Raw genomic sequence first — 9,383 nt, 5'->3', positions numbered from 1 at the left:
CTAAGACTCCTCCTGTCGCATCTTGGGATGAAATTCCCAGAGTGGCCAATGCTAGTTCCTCAATCGCACCACTGGGACAATGTGACACAGTTTCGATACTCAGTCCTTTGGTAAAAGAAAGTGACTTTGCCAGTTCTGACTTCCCTTGCTAGAAACAGGCCAAAATTAAGGGGTTTTTGAAAACTCATTTCAGACCGTTGGCTCATACTGTGTGTAATTTCTTGACTGCATTCACCTTCATCTTAATGGCACCGTCAACACTGGCAAAGGTCTAAGCAATTGTCCCTCAAATATGATAATGCTAAACTGATGCTATGACTGTTATGTACTGCAAGAGTTTATTAAAAAAAAGACAGCACATACACATACTGCTTGATGCTTGGAGAGTACTTCCAAAACCACTCAGCCTTTCTGCACACCAGTGTTTTCCATCTGCCTTGAACAGGAATGTTCTTTCACAGTTGTCTGGCTGCAGTTGATGCCTTGTTAGCCTCTGTGGTTGAGTATACTCGTACAGAATGAGCAGCATTTGGACTTGTATCAAAGCGAAGTTTTTTTCACATTAAGAGAGCCTCTGAAGCAAGGCATGCATTAACATCTTCCAATAAATCACTGCAAGAAACATGTGCTCAGATAAACTGAGACAGCCAGGAATATTTCGTAGTGTTCTCACACACTAAAGGTAAATCATCTGGGTTACACATTTACTTTCAATACGTAAGATATCTGAATCCTTCTGATAGCCTCCAATTGCATCACAAAACTCTCCTGCAAACAGGAAAACTCTCTGAGATGCACAGGGGGCAGCTGTGAAAAATAGAAAAAAAACCTACAAACAACACCCAAAGTGTCCAGAAAAAGAGTGTTTGTGCCAGTTAAACATGACAGGGCTTCCACAAAGCAACTGTGTGTATTTACCTGTATTAAAAGATAAGGTAGTAGGAACCACTTGAGTAGAGACATAACATCTGAATCCATGCTGCAATCATGAGACAGCATTGTCTTCCCCACAGTCTTTGCAATTACCTCTCTGGGATCCCCAGAGATAGAAGCAGAAACGGGGTCAAGAGCTTTGGCAGAGGGAAGCAGAGGTTAGGTGAGAAAGCATGAAACAAAGAGATACTCTCCTTGCTTACATCCAGGTGCCAAGTACAATTAAGCTTAGATTTTGAAGCATCCCACCCTCATATGGGTTTATCTCACTAGATCAGAGGACAGTGTGTTCACTGCATGCCAGTTTGGGGGTGACACTTGAAACATCTTTTGCTACCCATCACAAGATGAAAGAGTTTTACAAACCAAACATTTATCGATTCATTACATTTCTGAAATATGACTGTTTTGGGAATACTCAAAACTAACACTTGTACATTGAGTGTGTATGGCAACATCAACACAAGTTAACTTTATTATTCTGAAAGAGCTTAAATGCACAATGACATTAATCTAATCATGTTTAACATGTGATTTCTCAGTTGCACACTTCAGGGACAACTCTAAGCTGTCTACAGCACATTAGCAATAACAGGAATATTTCCCTGTATCTTTGTTTAATGGGATAAAGGGCCATAAGGATGTGAAATCCCTAACCCTGCGTGTCTGCAAGGATGTCAGGCTGCACACCGGAACAGCTTTGAATGAACTGAGCAAGGGGCTTCTTAGCTACGAATACTGAAAAGCAGCTTCTGTTGGTGCAGACATTGAAATGTCAAAATGGGGATGATTACTAAGTGTACCTTCCCAAGAAACCATCACCAGCTTAGAATTAGTAATCACACAATGACATTAATTCATATTTACTCCATTTAGCTATGGGAAATCAAATCACATATACATACTTTGAGTTCTGGCCCCCACATCAAAACAGATCGTGTCAGCAGAGGGATCAGGTGGAGGCCAAATACCTTCAGATCACACTAATATGACCAAGGGATTCTGTAGGACTTTTAAACCACTGTAAGTCTCTGTGCAGATCATCCCTGGACAGGCTGTGCATCCACTTTACTGCCAAGGTTTTCCTTTCTCTCACTGAAAGGCAGATATCACTACCCTCCTCAGCAGCAGGAGGCTGAGCCGTTTGTATCTTTTATTGCCAGAGATTCTTACGAGATTCTTCACAGGGTGGAAATAATAACTTCAGAATGTTTGGGGTTTACTTTCCAATTACAGGTTTGGGTTTGGGGTTTTCTGGGAGGATTTTTTTTCAGGATGAAACATTTTCCACAGAATAATGCTTTCAAGATCTAATTAGAAATGACCATCACGCAACAAATTTCTGTTTCATTGCATAATATATGAACTTGTATCATTTTGAATTTGCAGGTTTACACTTAAAAGAAGCAAAAAGAGCACATTTTAAGGAAATTCAGAGCTGATTTTTCAGGGCTCAGCTCCCTCAGACTAAAGCTCAATAATTCTTTCAGATTTCATGTGGAATCAGGCATTCAGCCTGGCTGGCTTGGGAAGGACAACTCGCTGAAAAACATAGATGTTTAAAAACAAATCAACTCTTGCGACTGAATTCAGGAAAGATCTCAGCATCTAGAGTGGGACTTAAGTGGAAACTAGAGCTCAGTCTCAGTCTGTAACAGCAACCAGATGATGCCTGGCCTTAATGTACCTAAACTGTGGAGTCCTACTCTTCTTAAAGCTCGCCCCTTGCCATGCACTGAGTCCCTGTCCCAGGTATGGAACCCCCAGTTTGGTTCCATCCTCTGCCTGAGGAGATTCAAATCCAAATTCTCAGCATCCAAAGGAGAGCACACTGTGAGGCTGGGGTCTCTCCTTTATAGAAAAAGACACAAGAAAAGGGAAGAGAGTAAAGGAATACAGCAAACAAGGCCTGGCTCTGCTGCCACATCGAGCTGGGACTCTTATTGGGTGTTTCAAACATATTTCTTCTTTATCACAAGAAGCTACTCACTTCTCACCACCAGCATATAAAGTTAGAATCTTCCTTTACTATTTCTGGTTTGACAAATCTTGAATTCCCTGCAATTAACTCCTGAGTTTTCAAGATGCTCCATGACTAGCCAGTGGAGCACTAGGTACAACAATACGGTGTATGGCTTTGTGTTCTCAACAGAAAAACACTTTGCTAAGCAGTACTTTGTTTACATGGTAATTTGTTATCTTCCAATTACCAAACTAACCAGAACACATATCATAAACCACTGATAAAGTAATTTCCATCATCCCTATGTGTGGAAGATAGTGCAGGGTGATTACAGCAAGCTGTCACTCTGTGTATCTGTTTCCAAGTAAATGGAAGAAAGTAGCAACTACAGCTTGTGACATCAGTTTGCACATCAATTGAGATACAGCAAATAATGCAATTTTCCCTCCACGTCAGTCACAAAAAGCAAGAATTGCATTGCTTGGAAACATGTGCCTTGCACTACCCATTAAAAATTAAGGAGGAGAGAAGTATCAGGATGAATCTCATATGCAGCATTAGTCTCGTCACAGTAAACGAAGGACCTGCTGAAGGTCAAAACACTGATGCTTCTTTTATCCTACCCTGCTGTAACCAGGATAAAGTGCTGCCACTGCTGAAAAACTGTAACAAAGCACATTTTAGCTTTGTTTTCCTCAACAGCAAACAAGAGGCAATCGGGCAGTATCTGAAACATGGCTCTAGCCATGAGGCAAGAAAAGGAAAAGGCTACAGGAATTGTCTAAGAGAAGTGAAGTAATGGAGCAGACAGCAGGGTGCAGCAAATGAGAGAGTGCTTTTAGACCCAGACCTGAAATGGGGAAGGAGAGCTGTCACCTGCATGTTTACATTCGCGTGCCATTTCGCTGTCAGCACAAGGCAAGAGCTACATGCCAGAAAGCCAGGCTGACTTCTCAGAAGCCATTTGTTTGCATGGTTTGCTTACCCCTTTGCTTTCACCTCCATAAATGTGGTTTGTCAGACTGCTGCAGCAATTACACCTGAAGCAACCAAGGCTCACGGGGGGATGACACATGGTCTAATTACCACTCATAAGAAGCTAATCAGTCATGCTTGCTCAGACAACCATTTCTGGGCTTGCTACACTAGGAGGTGCTAGGAAACACAGGTGCCTGTGTCAGGGCTCATGGGGTGGTGGGTATTTACTATTCCTGCTCTCCTAGCACAGATCGAATCATAGATAACAAAGCAAGTGACAATATTAAGTTCAGCTTCACGTGTCAACCCAAAACAGGGACAGAGATACCTCTGTTCTCATATGTGTCAAGAGCTGCCAAGTGGGTTCTCTTTCCCTTCTCTTTCCACCATGTCTAGGCAGTGTGCTCATTCTCGGCTTCATACCCCTGCCAGAATACCATCTGCTTATGAATGGTAATTTATGCTGCCTTTGTTATGTGTCCACTTTCTGAACACAGTAACACAAGCTTGAATGGATTATCATAGAGGCAGAATAAACAGCAGCAATGAAACAATCTGAAGAGGATTTCCATGAATTGTGGTTCACTCTTGGCTAACCTGTGCAAGCCAGGGATATGCCAGTTGAAGGAATACCCACTCAGCTCAAAATTATAACAGAAATCCAGACAAGAAGTTTGAACTGCCCATCCTCAGCTCTGTCCCTTCATCACAGGGTCACTCTCAAAAACTGTCTGGTGATGTGGCAGTAAATCATGTAATATGATTAATATAATAGTATTGATGCAGTGCCAAGGGACCTCAAACAAGATCAAAACCTCATTGTTCAAAGCTGTACACAGGCAGCCTCTGCTCTGAGAAGCCTGCGATTTAATTACAGGGGGCACCAGGAGTGCAGAGCTCTCCGCTGACTTAGCCAGTGTCATTCTGCAGAGCCCTGAAAGAATTGGACATTCAGGCTTGGAAACCAGGGGTCTGCTCCCCACATTGCAGTGCCTCTTCTGTTTGCTTTGCCGAGTGGCGTTGTTGATTAGATTGCATTTGTTAGAAGAACAAACTACAGCAATGGTCTGGCTGGAGCACCTCTCCTGCAAGGACAGGCTGAGGGAGTTGGGGTTGTTCAGCCTGGAAAAGAGAAGGCTCTGGGGAGACCTTATTGTGGCCTTTCAGTTCCTATAAGAAAGATGGGGAGAGACTTTTTAGCAGGGCTTGTTGCAACAGGACAAGTTGGTTTTAAACTAAAAGAGTGAAGATTCAGACTGGATGTGGGGAAAAATTCTTTATGATGACAGTGTATCCTTGGAGACATTCGAGGCCAGGCTGGATGTGGTTCTGAGCAACGCGATCTAGATGAAGATACCCCTGCTCATTGCAGGGGAATTGTACCAGGTGACCTTGCAGGTCCCTTCCAATCCAAACTCTTCTATGATTCTATGATTCAGTTCTATGATAAGAAGGAGCCACCATAGATGTTTATTTGTATGTGTGCAGTCTCCACCACTGCAAACAGACGTGACATAAAACGATTGCTGCTTTTTACACCACTCATGTTCAGCAGCTCTCAGTACTCACTGACCTAGTCTTCTGCCCCAGAGCAATAAGTGAACCACACAATCAGTCACAAAAAGATCAAAAACTTTTTACCTTGAAAAGAATGGAGGTTTTCTGGTGTTGAAACTGTAGCCATAAACAGCACTGCTCCGAGTCAGTGCAGCAGTTGTCTGTGCTGTTTGAGACAGTGTCTCCCTGTTCTCAGTGGAACCACCATCACCTCAAATCTTTAGCACCCTTTTCCCCCAGCCATGAAGTTCTCTTCCAGCCCAGCAGCGGCCCAACGTTTGTACATACTCTCAATACCCTTTGAGGCCCAATTCAGCAAAGCTCTAGGGCTCTGCAGAGGGATGGTGTTACCTCTGCTAATGCTGACAGCAGGATCAAGCCTTTGCCTCTTCTGGACTCTTGCTGACCAGGTGTTTGCTACCCAGTCCTATCTGTGTCACACAGTGTGTACAGCTCTGCACGACCTGTTCCTTCCAGCTGTATTAGCTGTGTCTCAGGATGAGCCTGAGCTGGCAGCGTGCGCTCTCAGCCCAGGGACCAACTGTACCCTGGGCTGCATCAAAAGAAGCGTGACCAGCAGGTCGAGGGAGGTGATCCTGCCCCTCTACTCTGCTCTCGTGAAACACTCCCTGCCGTCCTGTGTCCAGCTCTGGTGTTCCCAACACAAAAGGGATGTGGAGCTGTTGGAGCGAGCCCAGAGGAGGCCACAGAGATGCTGCGAGGGCTGGAGCAGCTCTGCTCTGGAGCCAGCCTGAGAGAGCTGGGCTGAACCAGCATCTCCACTGAACCAGCCTGGAGAAAAAAGAAGGCTCCTTAAGGGGAGACCTGAGAGCAGCTCCAGTGCCTAAAGGGGCTACAAGAACCCTGGAGAGGGACTTTCCACAAAGTGTAGTGACAGGACAGGGGGAATGGCTTTAACCTGACAGAGGGGGGATTGAGTTTATATATTGGGAACAGATTCTTCCCTGTGAGGGTGGTGAGACACTGAACAGGTTGCCCAGAGAAGCTGTGGCTGCCCCATCCCTGGCAGTGTTCAAGACCGGGTTGTGCAGAGCTTGGAGCAACCTGCTCTAGTGGAAGGTGTCCCTGCCTGTGGCAGGAGGTTGAATGATCTTTAAGTTCCCTTCTAACCCAAACCATTCTGTGATTCCATGATCTGCAGGAAGGAGCATTCTCACAAAGGCCATGCTGCCCAGATAGCAAGAGGAGGCCTGGGAGCCCCGAGATGCTGCATAGAAAGCTGCAAACCGAAAAATCAATCAATCAGTCCTCCTTGGACTAACTTGGCTTATAGTATTTTAGGCACATTACTGATTCACTGCTCAAAGTATCACCAGTGCCTTTAAATGGCTATCATCACTAAAAGGCCTCCAGTTCTTCAGAATACAACAGTCTTCGTAAGTTAGAATGGATAACAAAGTCTGGGGAAAAGCAGTGAAAAAAATCTCACCCTGTTTACTTCCACTCCACAGTTTGTGAGAAGGAACAAAGTACACCCACCAAGCAGGCAGTTTTCCTCACATTGTTTATACATCAGCTTTGGTGACTGGAAGATCTTTCTGAGCCACTCACAAAGGCTTGATGTCTCCCCTGTAATTTATCAGAAACTCTTTTTCACTGTTCCCCAAGAGCAACTTCAGAAATTGGGTGAACAATGAAGATGCTGCTACACAGCTGTGGAGTGTGCAGGAAGATCTCTATTATCCATTTGAAAAGGCAAAAGCACCAACAGCCTTGTATCCAATTTACTTTTTCCCGTCCTCAAAGAGTTATCAGTCTTCATTGTGAAGGTGGAGAGATTTTTCTCTTCATAGCTCTTCATTATTGTTGGATTTCTACAGCATCATAAAAAAGGTATTTATATTTGATGAGAGCCATTGCTGCTCAAGAAACAGGAAGAGCTGGTGGAGGGAGGCGCTGTGCAGGAAGGGGAGCATCACAACCCTTGGCAAGGATTACCTGCTATAATAGCTGGACAGGAGAGTTTAATAAAACCAAATCTCATTAAAGAGCTGCAGATTGAGGAGTGAATGACCTCAGGAAAGGCAAGACAATATTTGTTTCAGTTACCTACACTCTGTAAAGGGCTGAGCTTGCTGAACGTTTCTAGTCTGTACTTGCTTTTGATGGAGCTTTTGCCTCAGGTTGCAACTGTGGGCAGTCAGCAGGTTTTTGTGAGCACATTTTTAATCCAGATAAGGTCTGCAGGGCTTCTATAGAATCACAGAATGGTTTGGATTGGAAGAGACCTTAAAGATCATCTCGTTGCAACCCCCAGCACCAATCCAGTCTAGGGGCTGATTGGCTGGACAGCAGCGAAGGGATCCTAGTGGACAAGGTGAACATAAGCCAGCAATGTGCCCTTGCAGCAAAGGCAGCCAACAGCATCCTGGGCTGCATCAAGGCAGAGCATTGTCAGCAGATCAAGGCAATCCTTCCCCTCTGCTTAGCCTGGTGAGACACATCCAGAGTGCTGCATCCAGGGTTGGGTTCCCCAGTAGAAGAGAGAGGGACATACTAGAGAGAGTCACGTGTAGGGCCACAGAAATGCTGAAGGATGCCTGTTAGGGAGAAATCACACACACTGCTTCAGATATGCTGGAAAAAGAACCAGCAGCAGGAGGCTAGTGGAGTCAAGCTGGAGACCGAAAAGGATATTGCAAGAAGATGCACACATAGATACTTCTCAGAAAATTACCCTGCACTGTTATCAAAATAGCTTTCAAATTGTGAACTTACAGTCCAGCGAATGTCGTCCAAGAGATACTTAGCTGAACACCTGAAGTGTCATTCAAAATCATCCAAAGCTTTGCAAAGCTTTTTTTGTGAATGTGGATTAAATTTAATGAAAAAATACACTGGAAAACAGTTAATGCTTTTTTATTATTTTTTTTTATTATTTTTCCTTCCCCCTCACTTAAAGTATGGGGAAAGGGCAAGCTTCCGTTGATGAAAGTATGGTTTTTTACTCAGCTGCCTCTTCAAAATTGTATGACCTTGTATTTGAGGGAGAAATCATGTTCAGTGCATCATTTTAGGACTCTCTTCAGATCCCAGAGACAGAAATTTCATATGAATCATGACCTGAAGTTCCATTGTTAACAAATAACATCCAGTGCCATATAACATGTACCATATATTGGCTATTTAAGAGCAAGCAGTAACAATGAATTATAGCACAGCTCATCAGTTACTGTACAGTACTCCTCCAAGCTTCATTGAGGGGGAAATGTAGGCACAGAAAGGAAATTAGACAGGACATGGGAGTTAACACCGTCATTTCAGTAACATGTGAAGTGTTATTTCATAGTAGTTGCTAGGACTGCACACAGTGTTAAATGAATAGACAAAGGTCAAGGTTTTGATGTTTGTCAGCCTTCTGTTAAGAACTACAACTTTGCCAAGACTTTACTTTGAAAGGAAGATGTTAGCTATGGCAATATTCCATTGGGAAAAAAATAACTTTGTCTTAATAAGATGTCATTTATTCTCAAATATGTACTTTAAAAAAAATGAATTCTGAGCTTCCCACAGTTGATCAGAATATCTTCAGTTAAGTCTCTTTTTATATGGCTCGAGAGTGAGCTTAGATCATCAAAGATAAGCATTCTCAAAATTGTCAACTCAGGCAACTTATTCCTTGTTCGCAGCTTATACAGTGGTGGCAAAAGGGGAAAGGGGCAGTCCTTCACTGAGACAGTGAAGTTCCTTCTCTTAGGACGAATGCACACATTTTCACTTCATTTTATCAGTCATCAATAGCTACCACTGCTTTGGAGTTGTGCCTGACCACAGGCCTATGGGATCCATTTAGAGGGATCACAGGTCATCACTACACACAAGCAGATCCAAAGAGCACCTGGATTTCTAACAAGGCCACTGTGACCTGTCCCCTCTCACAGATTTCCAGAACCCAAGTTGCCTTCTTCATTCCTCTCTAGACTGACAGTAG

Source organism: Lathamus discolor, chromosome Z (genome assembly GCF_037157495.1).
Source record: "Lathamus discolor isolate bLatDis1 chromosome Z, bLatDis1.hap1, whole genome shotgun sequence".
Classification (NCBI taxonomy): Eukaryota; Metazoa; Chordata; class Aves; order Psittaciformes; family Psittacidae; genus Lathamus; species Lathamus discolor.
This window is presented reverse-complemented; position numbering follows the sequence as displayed.